The following is a 10,928-nucleotide window of genomic DNA, read 5'->3' as shown; positions in this document are numbered from 1 at the left end:
ATGCATAGGAAGCATGTTAGACTTAAATGTGTTTTGTACTTGCCTCTTGATGCTCTCTTTTTCTTCAAATACTATTTCTTGCGAGTGCATCATTAAAACTGCTGAGCCCATCTTAATGGCTATAAAGAAAAGAACTTCTTGGGAGATAACCCATGTGTTATTTTGCTACAGTACTTTGTTTTATATTTGTGTCTTGGAAGTTGTTTACTACTGTAGCAACCTCTCCTTATCTTAGTTTTGTGTTTTGTTGTGCCAAGTAAAGCCGTTGATAGAAAAGTAAGTACTAGATTTGGATTACTGCGCAGTTCCAGATTTCTTTGCTGTCACGAATCTGGGTCCACCTCCCTGTAGGTAGCTCAGAAAATTAAGCCAATTTACGTGCATGATCCTCAGATATGTACGCAACTTTCATTCAATTTGAGCATTTTCATTTGAGCAAGTCTGGTGCCATTTTAAAATTCGTCAATACGAACTGTTCTGTTTTGACAGATTCTGCCTTTTATTTCGCATTGCCTCTTTTGCTATGTTGGATGAATTTCTTTGATCCACTAATGTCCAGTAGCATTATGCAATGTCCAGAAGTGTTAAGAATGATTGTGTCACCTCTGAATATGTCAATTTATATTGTGCACTAACCCTCTAATGAGTTGTTTCGAGTTTGGTGTGAAGGAAGTTTTCAAGGGTCAAGAGAGGAGGATGATATAACATGATCAAGAAGAGTGAAAGCTCTAAGCTTGGGGATGCACCCGGTGGTTCACCCCTGCATATATCAAGAAGACTCAAGCGTCTAAGCTTGGGGATGCCCAAGGCATCCCCTTCTTCATCGACAACATTATCAGGTTCCTCCCCTGAAACTATATTTTTATTCCATCACATCTTATGTGCTTTGCTTGGAGCGTCTGTTTGTTTGTTTCTGTTTTTGTTTTTGTTTGAATAAATTGGATTACATCATGCTTTATGGGAGAGATACACGCTCCGCTGTAGCATATGGACAAGTATGTCCTTGGTTTCTACTCATAGTATTCATGGCGAAGTTTCTCCTTCGTTAAATTGTTATATGGTTGGAATTGGAAAATGATACATGTAGTAATTGCTATAAATGTCTTGGGTAATGTGATACTTGGCAATTGTTGTGCTCATGATTAAGCTCTTGCATCATATGCTTTGCACCCATTAATGAAGAAATACATAGAGCATGCTAAAATTTGGTTTGCATATTTGGTTTCTCTAAGGTCTAGATAATTTCTAGTATTGAGTTTGAACAACAAGGAAGACGGTGTAGAGTCTTATAATGTTTTCAATATGTCTTTTATGTGAGTTTTTCTGCACCGGTTCATCCTTGTGTTTGTTTCAAAGAAGCCTTGCTAGCCTAAACCTTGTATCGAGAGGGAATACTTCTCATGCATCCAAAATACTTGAGCCAACCACTATGCCATTTGTGTCCACCATACCTACCTATGCTACATGGTATTTTCCGCCATTCCAAAGTAAATTGCTTGAGTGCTACCTTTAAAATTCCATCATTCACCTTTGCAATATATAGCTCATGGGACAAATAGCTTAAAAACTATTGTGGTATTGAATATGTAATTATGCACTTTATCTCTTATTAAGTTGCTTGTTGTGCGATAACCATGTTTCTGGGACGCCATCAACTATTCATTGGTTGAATTTCATGTGAGTTGCTATGCATGTTCGTCTTGTCTGAAGTAAGGGCGATCTACACTGAGTTGAATGGTTTGAGCATGCATATTGTGAGAGAAGAACATTGGGCCGCTAACTAAAGCCATGTTCCATGGTGGAAGTTTCAGTTTTGGACAAACATCCTCAAATCTCTAATGAGAAAAGAATTAATTGTTGTTGAATGCTTAAAGCATTAAAAGAGGAGTCCATTATCTGTTGTCTATGTTGTCCCGGTATGGATGTCTAAGTTGAGAATAATCAAAAGCGAGAAATCCAAATGCGAGCTTTCTCCTTAGACCTTTGTACAAAGCGGCATAGAGGTACCCCTTTGTGATACTTGGTTAAAGCATATGTATTGCGGTGATAATCCAGGTAGTCCAAGCTAATTAGGACAAGGTGCGGGCACTATTGGTACACTATGCATGAGGCTTGCAACTTATAAGATATAATTTACATGATGCATATGCTTTATTACTACCGTTGACAAAATTGTTTCATGTTTTCAAAATCAAAGCTCTAGCACAAATATAGCAATCGATGCTTTTCCTCTATGGAGGACCATTCTTTTACTTTCAATGTTGAGTCAGTTCACCTATTTCTCTCCACCTCAAGAAGCAAACACTTGTGTGAACTGTGCATTGATTCCTACATATTTGCTTATTGCACTTATTATATTACTCTATGTTGACAATATCCATGAGATATACATGTTACGAGTTGAAAGCAACCGCTGAAACTTAATCTTCTTTTGTGTTGCTTCAATGCCTTTACTTTGAATTATTGCTTTATGAGTTAACTCTTATGCAAGACTTATTGATGCTTGTCTTGAAGTGCTATTCATGAAAAGTCTTTGCTATATGATTCAGTTGTTTACTCATGTCATTACCATTGTTTTGATCGCTGCATTCACTACATATGCTTTACAAATAGTATGATCAAGTTTATGATGGCATGTCACTTCAGAAATTATCTTTGTTATCGTTTTACCTGCTCGGGACGAGCAGAACTAAGCTTGGGGATGCTGATACGTCTCCGACGTATCGATAATTTCTTATGTTCCATGCCACATTATTGATGTTATCTACATGTTTTATGCACACTTTATGTCATATTCGTGCATTTTCTGGAACTAACCTATTAACAAGATGCCGAAGTGCCAGTTCCTGTTTTCTGCTGTTTTTGGTTTCAGAAATCCTAGTAACGAAATATTCTCGGAATCGGACGAAATCAACGCCCAGGTTCCTATTTTACCCGGAAGCATCCAGAACACACGAGAACCGCTAGAGAAGGGTGGCAGGGCCACCACACCACACCCCGGCGCGGCCTAGGGGGGGGGGCGCGCCCCCCTAGGGTGTGGGCCCCCCTTCGACCTTCCTGCGCCGCCTCTTCGCCTATAAGAAGCCCCTGGATCAGAAAACCCTACACCGATTGACGAAACCCACGAAAACCTTCCAGAGCCGCCGCCATCGCGACGCCAAGATCTGGGGGACAGGATCTCTGTTCCGGCACCCTGCCGGAGCGGGGAAGTGCCCCCGGAAGGCTTCTCCATCGACACCGCTGCCATCTCCACCGCCATCTTCATCACCGCTGCTGCTCCCATGAGGAGGGAGTAGTTCTCCATCGAGGCTCGGGGCTGTACCGGTAGCTATGTGGTTAATCTCTCCTATGTACTTCAATACAATGATCTCATGAGCTGCTTTACATGATTGAGATTCATCTGAGTTTTGTATCACTACTATCTATGTGCTACTCTAGTGATGTGTTATTAAAGTAGTTCTATTCCTCCTGCACGTGTGTAAAGGTGACAGTGTGTGCACCATGTTAGTACTTGGTTTATGCTATGATCATGATCTCTTGTAGATTATGGAGTTAACTATTGCTATGATATTATTGATGTGATCTATTCCTCCTACATATGCATGAAGGTGACAGTGTGCATGCTATGCTAGTACTCGGTTTAGTCTGTTGATCTATCTTACACTAAAGGTTACTTAAACATGAGCATTATTGTGGAGCTTGTTAACTCCGGCATTGAGGGTTCGTGTAATCCTACGCAATGTGTTCATCATCCAACAAAAGTGTAGAGTATGCATTTATCTATTCTGTTATGTGATCAATGTTGAGAGTGTCCACTAGTGAAAGTGTAATCCCTAGGCCTTGTTCCTAAATACTGCTGAGTTACTACTGCTTGTTTACTGTTTTACTGTGTTACTACTGCTGCAATACCACCACCATCAATTACGCGCCAAGCACTTTTCTGGCACCATTGCTACTGCTCATACTTATTCATACCACCTGTATTTCACTATCTCTTCGCCGAACTAGTGCACCTATTAGGTGTGTTGGGGACACAAGAGACTTCTTGCTTTGTGGTTGCAGGGTTGCATGAGAGGGATATCTTTGACCTCTTCCTCCCTGAGTTCGATAAACCTTGGGTGATCCACTTAAGGGAAAACTTGCTGCTGTTCTACAAACCTCTGCTCTTGGAGGCCCAACACTGTCTACATGAAAGGAGGGGGAACGTAGACATCATGTAGTGCGGCGCAACACCAGGGATTCCGGCGCCAACGTGGAACCTGCACAACACAATCAAAGTACTTTGCCCCAACGTAACAGTGAGGTTGTCAATCTCACCGGCTTGCTGAAAACAAAGGATTAACCGTATAGTGTGGAAGATGATGTTTGTTTGCGAAGAACAGTAAAGAACAAGTATTGCAGTAGATTGTATTTCAGATGTAAAGAATGGACCGGGGTCCACAGTTCATTAGTGGTGTCTCTCCCATAAGATAAATAGCATGTTGGGTGAACAAATTACAGTTGGGAAATTGACAAATAAAGAAGGCATAACAATGCACATACATATATCATGATGAGTACTATGAGATTTAATCAGGGCATTACGACAAAGTACATAGACCGCTATCCAGCATGCATCTATGCCTAAAAAGTCCACTTTCAGGTTATCATCCGAACCCCTTCCAGTATTAAGTTGCAAACAACAAACAATTGCATTAAGTATGGTGCGTAATGTAATCAACACAAATATCCTTAGACAAAGCATCGATGTTTTATCCCTAGTGGCAACAGCACATCCACAACCTTAGAACTTTCTGTCACTGTCCCAGATTCAATGGAGGCATGAACCCACTATCGAGCATAAATACTCCCTCTTGGAGTTACAAGTATCAATTTGGCCAGAGCCTCTACTAGCAACGGAGAGCATGCAAGAACATAAACAACATATATATGATAGATTGATAATCAACTTGACATAGTATTCAATATTCATCGGATCCCAACAAACACAACATGTAGCTACAAATAGATGATCTTGATCATGATAGGAAGCTCACAAGATCTAACATGATAGCACAATGAGGAGAAGACAACCATCTAGCTACTGCTATGGACCCATAGTCCAGGGGTGAACTACTCACACATCGATCCGGAGGCGATCATGGCGACAAAGAGTCCTCCGGGAGATGATTCCCCTCTCCGGCAGGGTGCCGGAGGCGATCTCCTGAATCCCTCGAGATGGGATTGGCGGCGGCGTCGTCTCTGGAAGGTTTTCCGTATCGTGGCTCTCGGTACAGAGGGTTTCGCGACGAAGGCTTTAAGTAGGCGGAAGGGCGGAGTCGGAGGGCTAATAGGGGCCCCACACGCTAGGGCGGCGCGGCCCCACCCTTGGCCGCGCGGCCCTGGTGTGGCGGCGCCTCGTCGCCCCACTTCATAATCCTTTCGGTCTTCTGGAAGCTTCGTGGAAAAATAAGACCCTGGGCGTTGATTTCGTCCAATTCCGAGAATATTTCCTTTGTAGGATTTCTGAAACCAAAAACAGCAGAAAACAGCAACTGGCTCTTCGGCATCTCGTCAATTGGTTAGTGCCGGAAAATGCATAATAATGACATATAATGTGTATAAAACATGTGAGTATCATCATAAAAGTAGCATGGAACATAAGAAATTATAGATACGTTTGAGACGTATCAAGCATCCCCAAGCTTAGTTCCTATTCGCCCTCGAGTAGGTAAACGATAACAAGGATAATTTCTGAAGTGACATGCTATCACAATCTTGATCAATACTATTGTAAAGCATATGAGATGAATGCAGCGATTCGAAGCAATGATGAAGACAATGAGTAAACAAATGAATCATATAGCAAAGACTTTTCATGAATAATACTTTGAAGACAAGCATCAATAAGACTTGCATAAGAGTTACTCATAAAGCAATAAATTCTTAGTAGAAAGCTTTGAAGCAACACAAAGGAAGATATAAGTTTCAGCGGTTGCTTTCAACTTCAACATGTATATCTCATGGATAATTGTCAACACAAAGTAATATAACAAGTGCAATAGGTAGACATGTAAGAATCAATGCACATAGTTGACACAAGTGTTTGCTTCTGAGATAGAAAGAATAGGTAAACTGACTCAACAATAAAGTAGAAGATAGACCCTTCGCAGAGGGAAGCATGGATTACTATTTTTGTGCTAGAGCTTTTCATTTTGAAAACATAGAAACAATTTTGTCAACGGTAGTAATAAATCATATATGTTATGTATAAGATATCCTATAAGTTGCAAGCCTCATGCATAGTATACCAATAGTGCTCGCACCTTGTCCTAATTAGCTTGGATTAACACGAATTATCATTGCATAACATATGTTTCAACCAAGTGTCACAAAGGGGTACCTCTATGCCGCCTGTACAGAGGTCTAAGGAGAAAGTTCGCATTGGATTTCTCGCTTTTGATTATTCTCAACTTAGACATCCATACCGGGACAACATAGACAATAGATAATGGACTCCTCTTTAATGCATAAGCATTTAACAACAGATAATATTCTCATAAGAGATTGAGGATTAATTGTCCAAACTGAAACTTCCACCATGGATCATGGCTTTAGTTAGCGGCCCAATGTTCTTCTCTAACAATATACATACTCAAACCATTTGATCATGAAAATCGCCCTTACTTCAGACATGACGAACATGCATAGCAACTCACATGATATTCAACAAAGGTGTAAAAGTTGATGGCGTCCCCAGAAGCATGGTTACCGCTCAACAAGCAACTTATTAAGAAATAAGATACATAAGTACATATTCTTCACCACAATAGTTTTTATGGCTATTTTCCCATGAGCTATATATTGCAAAGACAAAGGATAGAATTTAAAGGTAGAACTCAAGTAACGTACTTTGGAATGGCAGAGAAATACCATGTAGTAGGTAGGTATGGTGGACACAAATGGCATAGTTTTTGGCTCAAGGATTTGGATGCACGAGAAGAATTCCCTCTCAATACAAGGCTAGGCTAGCAAGGTTGTTTGAAGCAAACTCAAGTATAAAACGGTGCAGCAAGACTCACATATGAACATATTGTAAGCATTATAAGACTTTACATCGTCTCCCTGTTGTTCAAACACCTTAACCAGAAAATATCTAGACTCCAGAGACCAATCATGCAAACCTAATTTTAACAAGCTCTATGTAGTTCTTCATTAATAGGTGCAAAGTACATGATGCAAGAGCTTAAACATGATCTATATGAGCACAACAATTGCCAAGTATCAAATTATTCAAGACATTATACCAATTACCACATGCAGCATTTTCCGTTTCCAACCATATATCAATGAACGAAGTAGTTCAACCTTCGCAATGAACATTAAGAATAAAGCTAAGAACATATATGTTCATACGAAACAGCGGAGCGTGTCTCTCTCCCAAACAAAGAATGCTAGGATCCGATTTTATTCAAACAAAAACAAAAACAAAAGCAAACAGACGCTCCAAGTAAAGCACATAAGATGTGACTGAATAAAAATATAGTTTCACTAGAGGTGACCTGATAAGTTGTCGATGAAGAAGGGGATGCCTTGGGCATCCCCAAGCTTAGATGCTTGAGTCTTCTTAAAATATGCAGGGATGAACCACGGGGGCATCCCCAAGCTTAGACTTTTCACTCTTCTTGATCATATTGTATCATCCTCCTCTCTTGACCCTTGAAAACTTCCTCCACACCAAACTCGAAACAAACTCATTAGAGGGTTAGTGCATAATTGAAAATTCATATATTCAGTGGTGACATAATCATTCTTAACACTTCTGGACATTGCACAAAGCTACTGAAATTCAATGGAACAAAGAAATCCATCAAGCATAGCAAAACAGGCAATGCGAAATAAAAGGCAGAATCTGTCAAAACAGAACAGTCCGTAAAGACGAATTTTTCTGGGGTACTTAACTTGCTCAGATGAAAATGCTCAAATTGAATGAAAGTTGCGTACATATCTGAGGATCACGCACGTAAACTGGCAGATTTTTCTGAGTTACCTACAGAGAATTCTACTCAAATTCGTGACAGTAAGAAATCTGTTTCTGCGCAGTAATCCAAATCTAGTATCAACATTACTATCAAAGACTTTACTTGGCACAACAATGCAATAAAATAAAGATAAGGAGAGGTTGCTACAGTAGTAACAACTTCCAAGACTCAAATATAAAATAAAAGTGCTGTAGTAAAATAATGGGTTGTCTCCCATAAGCGCTTTTCTTTAACGCCTTTCAGCTAGGCGCAGAAAGTGTGAATCAAGTATTGTCAAGAGACGAAGCATCAACATCATAATTTGTTCTAATAATAGAATCATAAGGTAACTTCATTGTCTTTCTAGGGAAGTGTTCCATACCTTTCTTGAGAGGAAATTGATATTTAATATTACCTTCCTTCATATCAATGGTAGCACCAACAGTTCGAAGAAAAGGTCTTCCCAATATAATGGGACAAGATGCATTGCATTCAATATCCAAGACAACAAAATCAACGGGGACAAGGTTATTGTTAACCATAATACAAACATTATCAATCCTCCCCAAAGGTTTCTTTATAGCATTATCAGCGAGATTAACATCCAAATAACAATTTTTCAATGGTGGCAAGTCAAGCATATCATAGATTTTCTTAGGCATAACAGAAATACTTGCACCAAGATCACATAAAGCATTACAATAAAAATTATTGACCCTCATCTTAATGATGGGCTCCCAACCATCTTCGAACTTCCTAGGATTAGAAGTTTCAAGTTTTAGTTTCTCTTCTCTAGCTTTTATGAGAGCATTTGTAATATGTTTTGTAAAGGCCAAATTTATAGCACTAGCATTGGGACTTCTAGCAAGTTTTTGCAAGAACTTTATAACTTCAGAGATGTGACAATCATCAAAATCTAAACCATTATGATCTACAGCAATGGGATCATTGTCCCCAATATTTTGAAAAATTTCAGCAGTTTTATCACAAGCAGTTTCAGCAGTTTTAGCAGTTTCAGGCAATTTTGCACGCTTTGCACTAGGAGTAGAAACATTGCCAACACCAATTATTTTACCATTGATAGTAGGAGGTGTAGCAACATGTGAAGCATCAACATTACTAGTGGTGGTAATAGTCCAAACTTTAGCTACATTATTCTCTTTAGCAAGTTTTTCGTTTTCTTCTCTTTCCCACCTAGCATGCAATTCAGCCATCAATCTAATATTCTCATTAATTCAAACTTGGATGGGGTTTGCTGTAGTAACAATCTTATTATCATTATCCTTATTAGGCATAACTTTCAATTTTAAAAGATCAACATCAGAGGCAAGTCTATCAACCTTAGAAGCAAGAATATCAATTTTATCAAGCTTTTCCTCAACAGATTTGTTAAAAGCAGTTTGTGTACTAACAAATTCTTTAAGCATGGCTTCAAGACCAGAGGGTGCATTCCTATTATTGTTGTAAGAATTCCCATAAGAATTACCATAACCATTACTATTATTAGAAGGATATGGCCTATAGTTGTTACCAGAATTATTCCTATAAGCATTGTTGTTGAAATTATTATTTTTAATGAAGTTCACATAAACATGTTCTTCTTGGGCAACCAATGAAGCTAAAGGAACATTATTAGGATCAACATTGGATCTACCATTCACAAGCATAGACATAATCACATCAATCTTATCACTCAAGGAAGAGGTTTCTTCAACAGATTTTACCTTCTTACCTTGTGGAGCTCTTTCCGTGTGCCATTCAGAGTAATTTGTCATCATATCATCAAGAAGCTTTGTTGCCGCCCCCAAAGTAATGGACATAAAGGTACCTCCAGCATCTGAATCCAATAGGTTCCGCGAAGAAAAATTTAAGCCTGCATAGAAGGTTTGGATGATCATCCAAGTAGTTAGTCCATGGGTTGGGCAATTCTTCACCAAAGATTTCATTCTCTCCAATGCTTGAGCAACATGTTCATTATCTAATTGCTTAAAATTCATTATGCTACTTCTCAAAGATATAATTTTAGCGGGAGGATACTATCTACCAATAAAAACATCCTTACATTTAGTCCATGAATCAATACTATTCTTAGGCAAAGATAGCAACCAATCTTTAGCTCTTCCTCTTAAGGAGAAAGGAAACAATTTCAATTTTATAATATCACCATCTACATCCTTATACTTTTGCATTTCACAAAGTTCAACAAAATTATTAAAATGGGCAGCAGCATCATCAGAACTAACACCAGAAAATTGTTCTCTCATAACAAGATTTAGTAAAGCAGGTTTAATTTCAAAAAATTCTCCTGTAGTAGCAGGTGGAGCAATAGGTGTGCATAGGAAATCATTATTATTTGTGCTAGTGAAGTCACACAACTTAGTATTCTCAACAGTACCCATTTTAGAAGTAGTAAATAAAGCAAACTAAATAAAGTAAATGCAAGTAACTAATTTTTTTGTGTTTTTAATATGGAGATCAAGATAGTAAATAAAATAAAGCTAGCAACTAATTTTTTTTTGTGTTTTTGATATAAAGAGCAAACAAAGCAGTAAATAAAATAAAGAAAAGCAAGACAAAAACAAATTAAAGAGATTGGATGTGGGAGACTCCCCTTGCAGCGTGTCTTGATCTCCCCGGCAACGGCGCCAGAAAAAGAGCTTGATGCGTGCAGTTAACACACGTCCGTTGGGAACCCCAAGAGGAAGGTGTGATGCGTACAGTAGCAAGTTTTCCCTCAGTAAGAAACCAAGGTTATCGAACGAGTAGGAGTCAAGGAACACGTGAAGGTTGTTGGTGGCGGAGTGTAGTGCGGCGCAACACCCGGGATTCCGGTGCCAACGTGGAACCTGCACAACACAATCAAAGTACTTTGCCCCAACGTAACAGTGAGGTTGTTGATCTCACCGGCTTGCTGAAAACAAAGGATTA

Source organism: Lolium perenne, chromosome 7, assembly GCF_019359855.2.
Source record: "Lolium perenne isolate Kyuss_39 chromosome 7, Kyuss_2.0, whole genome shotgun sequence".
NCBI lineage: Eukaryota > Viridiplantae > Streptophyta > Magnoliopsida > Poales > Poaceae > Lolium > Lolium perenne.
The sequence above is the reverse complement of the archived record's forward strand: the minus strand, read 5'-3'. Positions refer to the sequence as shown.